The following is a 10,587-nucleotide window of genomic DNA, read 5'->3' as shown; positions in this document are numbered from 1 at the left end:
GCAGGAAAAAATATACAGTGGAAAAAAGACAGTCTCTTCAATAAATGGTGCTGGGAAAACTGGGCGGGTATATGTAGGAGAATGAAACTAGACCATTCTCTTACACTGTATACAAAGATAAACTCAAAATGGATAAAAGACCTCAATGTGAGACAGGAATCCATCAGAATCCTAGAGGAGAACATAGGCAGTAATCTCTTCAATATCAACCACAGCAACTTCTTTCAAGATATGTCTCCAAAGGCAAAGGAAACAAAAGCAAAAATAAACTTTTGGGACTTCATCAAGATCAAAAGCTTCTGCATAGCAAAGGAAACAGTCAACAAGACTTTGTTTCTTTTTATACATCTCTTTAACTACTTCCCCAATTGAATGGCAGTCTGACTTTTGAGTCTAAGCTTAGTCATTATGCTATGCTGTGTTCTCAAAGTTCATTTTATACAATTAAAGATACACATACAGATCATTGTTATTTATTATGCATAGTTAAAATACATGTTTGTAGATGTGTGGAGCATAGAAATATATATACTAAATTTATGATAGTGGTTGCCTACATAGGGAGAATGGTATTTAGGATCACAGAATGAGTGGGACTTTGAATATATTTTGTTTTGTTCTAGAAAAAAGAAACTTGGACTTGTGTAAAAAAAACAATTGTCAGTTTTACATGGTGATTAAGCTTTCATTAAATTACTTGTGGCTCTAAGATTTCTTAAAAAGATATTAACTTGTAAGTAGGTTGCAGAACAAATGAATAGAATATTATGGTGTTCATTTTGTAAAAAACACCAAGGCACAAAAAATACACAGTGAAATTTTAGTGGCATGTCATTTTTGGATGGTAGTATTTTGCAGTTAGGTATTTTTCCCTTTGTGCTTTGAATAATTATAATTACAAAATTAAAATAAAACTATTTAAAAATAGGGATTAAGTTATGTTTCCACAAAACGCTTAAGTGGTAAATCCAAGTAGTCTAGCTTGAGAGAACATAATTGTAAATGCATCCTTTTACCACCTCCTTAGCAAAGGCTTCTGAATCTTTTCTATCTTCTTCATTCCCACTACCTTTTCCCCAGCTGAGACTTCAATACATCTCTCCTAAGAGTAACAATAGCCGTGTAACTAGCTTCCCCATTTCTACTTCATTCTCTCTAATCCATCCTGCACACAGTTGCTAAGTTGTCTTTCTGAAGAGCTAGTCTCTCTGTGCCACTTCACTTCCAATAGTCTTCAGGAGAAGTTTCAAATCTATCAGAAAGTACATGAGCACCTTCTTGGTCTTATTTTTGCCTTAAGCCCTTGCCATCTCTCTCTTGCGACCTCTCTACCTGGACTCTTTTCTCTAGACAGCAATTTTCCTGGAGCACATTAATATGAGTGGCCTGCTGCCTCCCCTTACAACGTACTCGTTTCCTTTCCTGGCCCCCACCCAATCTGCTACCCCTTCAGCTTGGCTGACTCCTGGTCATCTTTTAGAGATGAGTTCTTTTATGGAAAGCATTGGCTGAGCAGTCTCAGCCATCCTTAGCGAAAGCAGGGGCAACTTTTCTGTTATCCTGTGGCTTGTATCCATATTCCTATGTTTATCCTTCTGAGATTAATCACTGATTTTTCTGTTTCTCTTTACTAGGATACTAGGGACTATCCTAGTACCCACCTAGTACTTGAGTATCTGATGCTGAGGCCATGTTTAGCATTTTTTTGAATGAGTGAATATGTTTTGCTTCTTGCTATCTGCTTAGACTGGACTGAGAAGAAGGCAGCCCCCTGACCCCTTGGTCCAGGAAGACTGGGCAAGCATGCTGGGGAGAACTTCCTACCTTGAAAACCCCAGCTCTGCATGACTCAGCTTCTGACTGCCCTTGCTTCAGATCTTTCTAGCTTCTGCAGTGCATGAGAGAAGTGACCTACATTCAGAATCATTTTATAATTCAAGAATTAACTCAAATGTCTAATAGGAAAAGAAATTATCTCAGTATTGGGAAACATCAGTTTTCAGGAAACCCAGATAACAAAAATGAAGGATTGAGGAAGCAAGAACTGCTGACAACAACAGCTGAGAAAGTAGGACAGTTTAGACAAACTTTCTTGGAAGAAAAGGGCAGTCAGGGAATTTGGAATTTTCTACTTTCCCCACATAGCTCTTTATTTGAAAATGACACTTTCGGTAATCACAGGAGTATTCATTAATCCTCCAGTCACCACCATGGACACCAAGCTGAATGCCGGGAGGGGCAAGGACCCCAGTGAATATCCAGTAGCGGGATACGTATTAGTCTCAGGGGCATTCTTGAATTCATTTGGGCTTTCTTCCTTCGAGAAACTTTTGTTTTAAACCTTTGCTCTTTGCCAAGTCTCCGGCTAGATTCTGGAGATTTAGGTATAATCAAATATCAGTCTCTGCCACAGACTTTTCTTCTCCCAGCTTTTTAAAGTATGGCAAAGAAACAAATAACACAAAATTCACTCTTCCAACAATTTCCAAGACGAGAGTACAATACTGTCCACCATATGCACATTGTGTAAGCAATTCCCAGAAACCACTCATTCCCACTACCAACCCACGTTAGTGAAACTCTACAGCCACCCAACAAAAATGCCCCACCTCCCCCTACCCCTAGTTTCTAGTACACCATTTGACTTTCTCTTTGATCATATTAGATACCTCATATAAGAGGAATCATGTAGTATTTTTCCTTCTGTAACTGGCCTGTTTCACTTAGCACAGTGTCTTCCAGGTTCATCCATGTTGTAGCATATGACAGGATTTCCTTTTTTAAGGTTGAATAATATTCACATATATATGTACACACACATACATACACACCATATTTTATCTTTTCATCCATTAATGGCTGTTTAAGTTCTACTTCTTGCTTATTGTGAATAATGCTGCAATGAACATAGCTGTGCAACTACCTCTTTGAGATCTTTTTTTTTTCAATTCTTTTAGATGTATACCCTAAAGTGAGAATGACAGATCATACAGAAATTCTATTTTTAATTTTTGAAGAACTCCTACACTATTTGCTATGGTGGCTGAACCATTTAACATTCCTGCCAATGTCTACATCCACTTGTCTACATCCTTATCAATTGCCAACACTTTTTTTTTTTTTTTTTGTGGATAATAGCCATTCTGGAAGGTAAGAGGTGTCTCATTGAGTCTGTGTGTGTTTAAAAGATTTTATTTATTTATTTGAGAGGGAGAGGGAGAGAATGAGAGGGGAGAACTGCAGAGGCAGAAGCAGATTCCGCATGGACCCGGGAGCCCGATGCGGGACTCAATCCTGGGACTCTGGGATCATGACCTGAGCCCACAGCTGTCGCTTAACCAACTAAGCCACCCAGGCACCCTCTTATTGTGGTTTTGATTTACATTTTCTTTGGTCATTGGTGATACTGAGCACATTTTCATATGCTTAATGGCCATTTGTATATAGCCTTGGAAAAATACCCTTATATGTGGGAAGTATTTCAGTATCTTACATACTCAAGTAATTATTTTTTTAAAGATTTAATTATGTATTTGACAGTGAGAGAGAGAACACAAATAGGCAGAGTGGCAGGCAAAGGGAGAGAGGAAAAGCAGGCTCTCCATTAAGCAGGGTGCCCCATGCAGGGCTCAATCCAGGACCCTGGGATCATGACCTGAGTCAAAGACAGCCACTTAACCAACTGAGCCATCCAGGTGCCCCTACTCAAATAATTTTTTACCACAACTCCATGAGGTGGGTGCTTTTATTATTCCTGTTTTTTTAGGTAAAGAAACTGAGGCACAAAGAATTTAAGTATTACATTCTTTTAACTTTACAACAACCCTATGGCAATAGTTACCCAAGGCAGGCATTTTTACTACAATTAAAGAGAAGGAAACCAAGCCAAAGAGCCCTTAAGTGGTTTGCCTTTGGCCTTGAAACGTAAATCTTCCTTCCATGATATCGTGATCAATAATGGATGGAATCTAAAACTTTCTAGTACTTTCACTTTGTATAGATTCTTCTTCTGAAGACATTTTTAAGCACAGCTGTTTCTGCAGAAAGGACAAAGATCACTGGACGTTAGCAAAGTAAGAATGCACATTACTGATCTCTTGAGTTGTAGAAAGAGATATACATATACATTCTTCGTGAAGCAAAAGAGAACTTGAACCTCAGATACATGCTGAAACTTTGTGTTAGCTTCAAGATCCCCTAGGCCATAATGCCCATACTTGTGGACAACTTTTGCTCTTTATGTCTTTTCTACAGGAAGGGACGGATCCATGAGCACATTCATGGCTACTCCAACTCCTGGTCCAAGCTTCCTGAGGCTGAAACCTAATCCGATGGTGGGCACAAGGGAGGAGACTAGACTTAGATCAAACAGGCTCCTGGAAGGGTGCTAATGTGAAGACTCAAGCAACGTTCCAAAGGAAATGGTCCAGGGTTGTGATTTTTTTTTTTTAATTTATTTTCAGCATAACAGTCTTCATTATTTTTTCACCACACCCAGTGCTCCATGCAATACATGCCCTCTATAATACCCACCACCTCTTAACCCAACCTCCCACCCCACCCCCACCACTTCAAACCCCTCAGATTGTTTTTCAGAGTCCATAGTCTCTCACGGTTCACCTCCCCTTCCAATTTCCCCCAACTCCCTTCTCCTCTCTAACTCCCCATGTCCTCTATGCTATTTGTTATGCTCTACAAATAAGTGAAACCATATGATAATTGACTTATTTCACTCAGCATAATCTCTTCCAGTTCCATCCATGTTGCTATAAAAGTTGGGTATTCATCCTTTCTGATGGAGGCAATGGGCAGAAGATATGAACAGACACTTCTCCAATGAAGACATACAAATGGTTATCAGACACATGAAAAAATGTTGATCATCACTAGTCATCAGGGAGATTAAAATTAAAACCACATTGAGATATCATCTTACACCAGTTAGAATAGCCAAAATTAACAAGACAGGAAACAACATGTGTTGGAGGGGATGTGGAGAAAGGGGAACCCTCTTACACTGTTGGTGGGAATGCAAGTTGGTGCAGCCTCTTTGGAGAACAGTGTGGAGATTCCTCAAGAAATTAAAAATAGATCTTCCTATGACCCTGCAATTGCACTCCTGGGTATTTACCCCAAAGATACAGATGTCATGAAAAGAAGGGCCATCTGTACCCCAATGTTTATAGCAGCAATGTCCACGGTCACCAAACTGTGGAAAGAACCAAGATGCCTTTCAACGGACGAATGGATAAGGAAGATGTGGTCCATATACACTATGAAGTATTATGCCTCCATCAGAAAGGGTTGTCATCTTTTATTTGGTATGCGAGGTTAGGTTCCATCTCAGAAGCAAGGCATAGTGCAATGGAGCATAATGCTAGAGCAGGTCAGTAGCCACATGACCTTTATCTCTCCTATTGTTCCAGGGTTCTTCACATTCCCAGTAATGGTAATAAACTGGTTCTGCAAGAGTACTAAGTGGTCTCAGCTGGGGAGATCAAAGGACTTCTAAACTCTGGAAACAGGGGTAATGGTATTCACCCTACCCAGTAGTTTAGGGGCTACAAGGTTTTCAAATGAAGGGTGTTGGTTCAAAACCTGTAGAGTACTTCTGGCAAAATCTGGAATTAACCCCTGTACATGGAGGGCAGAAAGAGACTGAAGAAAGAGTGAGGGTAGTGCAGATTGGTAGAGAGCTGTTTTAATAAGCAAGGGAACTTACATACAAGGTCTATCTTTGTGGCCACAAGATAAGGAGATCTCAGTACCCATCCACCAAAAATCTTCAGAGTTTACATAAAGGCCTTAATGCGTGGGGCTCAGTCATATATCTAGTCCAGGGGAGTCTCAGTGACACATCAGTGTCTTAAAGCTGAATCCCTGACATGGCTCCTAGTGCTGGAACAGTGGGCAGGTCATACATTCCAAGGACAAGGAGCCTCTGATTGCCAGGGGTCTAGCTCACAGGTCAACTGGTGGTCATGTCTTCTCAGTGACTTTCTCCAACAGAGATATAAGTGGGAACAGTTAGGTTGCATATGAACAAAGGAGTAAACATTCACTGGGGCCTAATTCATGTTTAGGATCTGACTCTCAGCTGCTCGTCAATCACTTAGTTTTTGATTATTTGGGATCTTATCTCTACACATTATGGTGAGACAATATACCACAAGAAATGCATCTGGTATTTCTTTATATCTCATCCACCACTCAGAATAGAGCTTTGTTTTTCCTTGTTCAAACATGCTGCTTTGGGTTTGATTTCATTTTCATTTCCCTTTCCACACGGTGCCATGCATTCAAGGGCTATTGATAAGTCAATAGGATGTTTTCCTTTGGAAGATGACAGAGATTGGTTAATTGGGCTGTTGCATGTCTCCCTTAACCTCCTTGATCAGTAATATTTGCTATAGAATTATATAAATCTTTCCAAAGAAGAGCCTCTACTCCCTGTTCTGATGTCTTTAACCTCTCATTTACCTTTTATTCTTCAGGCTCTGGTTCCCATCCCAGCCACTCCATTGAAGCTGTTCTATGGCCACCATGACCAGGTAATTACAAAACTAAAATTACATTTTGGTACTTATTTACTTGGTACCTTTGTTTCAGATGATGCTGTCAATCACTCCAAACTACTCTCCTGGCTTATAAAATCCCAGATGCTCCTAATACGGTAGCTGTTCTTTGCCAGACTTCTCTTCTTCCTGCACAATCCATTTAAGATGTTGGGAAATTTCTTTCCATTTTGCATATCCTTCCTGACTAATCTTATCTCTTTCAATATTCTCCCAAACTTTGTTGATCCCCAAATTTACATCTTGTAGCCAAGATATGTCTAATAAAATTTAAACTTGTGTATCCAATTGCTGCCTGTATATGTCCTCCTGTCTGTGTGAAAGGCAATTAAAATTTGGGATTTCTGAACTTAACTTACATCTGTAGTCACTCTCTATATTCTCTGTGTCCCCTCGGGGCAATAACCTATGTAGTCACTCAAGCTAGCAACCTTTTTTCTATCTTTTCTCTTTCTTGTCTTCCACTTTAAATCATGCAATTCTGTCCATTCTTTCTATAACTATTCCCTATGCTCTATTCAAACTACTACTACCTTATCTCTTAATATTCTTACTTCTCCAGTTAGTTACAACTTGCCTGGTTTGGTATAAAGAAAAACCCTTTGAATTGGTCTCTGAACCAGTCCCTTTTTCATATTTCCATTGGGACCATCTACCTGTAACATGTAACTCTTCTGCTTAACACTCTTTAAAGATATCCATTACCAATAAGGTAATGTCCAATTGTCTTAGCACGATGCATGCATCTCTTCATGATCTCTTACGTAGATCTCCAGCAACAAATATCCCCAATCTCCATGTTATGATTTATTCTCTAGTGATATCGGTTTGCCTGAGGTCACCCAGGCTGTTATGTTCTTTTTCCTTTTCAAACTTATATTCACATTGCCATGTCTGCCTGCCCTTTCCCTTTTGTATTTTTTAGCTATCCCTCTCATACTCTTGCATTTTGAATTCTGATGTCACCTCATTCAAGAGCATCCCTTTATTCAACTTCTTCCTCCATGACTACCATAGTTGTTTGTCTTTTGTGATCCAATAATATTCTCTGCGTATATATGTTATTGCAGTAGCTATAAGCTATCCTGGAACAGGGTAAGTACCAATAAATATGTGTGGAATTCAATTAGCATTGCTCATTCTCCTTAATTTCTCCTTGGGATATTGATAGCTTGTGCCTGGCAAAGACTGAATTCAAATATCAACACATGGTAATGAACCTCTTCTACTCTAGATGTGCCATGTCCACCCCAATGATCTGGACCCTCCTTGGAGCATCTTACTCCTCCACCAGATGCTGATCCTCATGGATCCTATTCCAGAGGCTTATTAACTTTGTGAGCAGTATGTTGAGTGCCCATTCCTGGTCATCTGTTCCCAGGGTTCAAGGTTGTGGGTGACATCTATCTATACATGGGCTTTGTTGACAGCCCATTTCTTTCACTTTTCCTGAACTTGTGGAGAGGACCTGTCCCTGATCTCTATTCCAGAAAGGGATCTATATTACTCTACCTGGCTGCCATAAAAAAATACTACAGACTGAATGGCTTAAGCAACAGAAATCTATTTTCTCCCAGTTCTAGAAGCTGAAATGTACAAGATCAAGGTGCCAACAGGGTTTTATTTCTGGTGAGGATCATTTTCCTGGCCAGGAGATGGCTGCTTTGGCTTTGTCCTCATATAGTCTTTCCTCTGAGCCTGTGTATATGTGTGTGTGTCTGAGAGAGAGAGAGAGAGAGTGCTTTCTGGTGTCTCTTCTTATAAGGACTGTAATTGTATCAGATCAGGCCCCCACTCTTATGACCTCATTTTACCTTAATTACTTCCTTGGAGGCTCCAGCTCCAAAGACAGGTACACTGAAGGTTAGGGCTTCCATATTCATCTGAAGCTGGGGGACACGAACATTCCATGTATTACATGGCCAATTTTCAGAAGTCTGTGCAATGGTATTCATGAAGCTGAATTTCCATGAGAGCTGACCTGTGAATGCCAACCAAAATAATAAATGAAGCCAGAGCTAGAGACAAGCCAGTCCTAAGCATAAAGTATGGTGAGCCATGAGCTTAACTATTAATGAGAAAAGGGCAGGAGAGAGGAAGATAAAATGTGGATTTCATGACATACATAAACTCCTATTTCTGTTCCAACTTTGTTAACTATGACTGGGTTGGCCTATTTACTACTTTTTAGGTGTGGAAATTGAAAGCACATCTTTTTACTGAATGATGTGAGAACATCATCACGTCTATACCTACTATGCCAGTCTTACTAATAACTCAGTTTAAGTTCTTTAATATGTGACTAAATTAATAATTAAGAGTATGGAATCAATGTTTTTGTGCTGAGAAAGCAAACCTGAGCAATGAATTTAAAATAAAGAATCAGCTAGGATGTCCTAAAGTCTAACTTGGGGAAAAAAAAAAAAGATTCCAAGAAAAAAATGTGTAGAGTACATACAATCAGGAAAGAACATCACTCTATTTCTCTTGTGTTTGAAAGTTGTGGCAGTAGGTCTGACTCTTTTATTAACCTTTTTTTGGTCTTTGATTTATTTAGAATAAAGATTTTATGGTAACAGTTCATTTGACATTATTTTAATGATTGGAATTCATGCTTCAATTTTTCATACAAAATTAGGTCCTTTGGTCATATGTCTTCAGTTTTATTTTCAGTGTGGACAATTATAATAAAAATGCAAGTAGTGTCCACCATACTGGACATTCCTATCAGTGTAGAAAGTTCTATTGGACAATGCTTCTGTAGAGAAAGTAATGCTGCACTGTGTGTTAGGAGGTCTGGGTCCATTTCTCAGTTCTATAACTTACTAGCTTTAGCAATGTTAGACTTCGTATCTAGCAACCTCAGTTTCCTCAATTAAAAAATGGACATTATAATGATAACCTCCTTCAGAAGGTTTGGAAAACTGAAAATAGTTGGCAAAAGTGATTGGCATGTTATAGATACTTGATCAATCACATTACTCAGTGGTTAATAGTGTGTTTCAACTCTGGAGCCAGACTATGTAAATTTGGATCTTGGTCTTGATACCACCACTTATTGGCTCTGTGACCTAAGTCAAATTATTTAATGTCTTTCTTTTTCAATTTCCTCATTTGTAAGACAATGGTTGTAATAGTAACAATCTATAGGGTTTTTAAGAGGACTGAATATCTAAGTACATGTAAAGCTTCTAGAACATAGTAAGTACTCAATGAATATTAAGAAGGACAAAGCAATGATTAGTTCAGAATATCTTAGAATATTCTTGACATCTAGACCATTTAGAAATGGGATTCTTAACCTACTGTATTTTTAATGAGCTTCAAAGAACCTAGTACTCCGAGTTTAAATGAATTTAAACGTGTATACATTATGTGCATTTTTCTGGATTTCTGGTGTTCATCCATTTCTTCATCTGAAGACCAAGAAAAGAAGGAATTGCTGTTTAGAAGGGCTTTTTCTGTTGTATCCAAGGGAGTCCTTTATTCAGTGTTGATCTGCTCTCAGCAACTCACTCTCCCTGATGATTTTCCTGACAGTGGGGTTTATACTCAGATTCCAGGTTCTGAGAAATTCAAGAAATTTATTTTCTCACAAATTAGATATTTCACTTCAATTCTCTGAGTTTCAGTCTCTACATCTATAAACTGGGCATGTGGACATGAAAACTGTTCGATCACACCGGAAAGCTAACATGTCATGATCCCAACACAAATGAAGCGCTTTTACTAAAATGGTCACTATATCAAGGACATTGGACAGATTTTAAGTAAAAGCTAGACCAACAGTGCTGTAATAGGTCTCTTTATCATTAAACAGAAAATCTAGAGTGAGGAGTCCTTGAAACATAGCAGGTCTTTGAGCAGAGAAGCACGGTTTGCTGCTTAGCAACCTCCAGGGCTGCAGAGTGCAAATAGAAAACTGCAGGACCGCCAAGCAGTTCCAGAAGCAAAACGAGGCAGCTCCGGTTTTTTCTGTAGAGGGGATGCTTTAGGATACAATAAAGCATTG

This window comes from Mustela nigripes, chromosome 3, assembly GCF_022355385.1.
Source record: "Mustela nigripes isolate SB6536 chromosome 3, MUSNIG.SB6536, whole genome shotgun sequence".
Taxonomy (NCBI): Eukaryota; Metazoa; Chordata; class Mammalia; order Carnivora; family Mustelidae; genus Mustela; species Mustela nigripes.
This window is presented reverse-complemented; position numbering follows the sequence as displayed.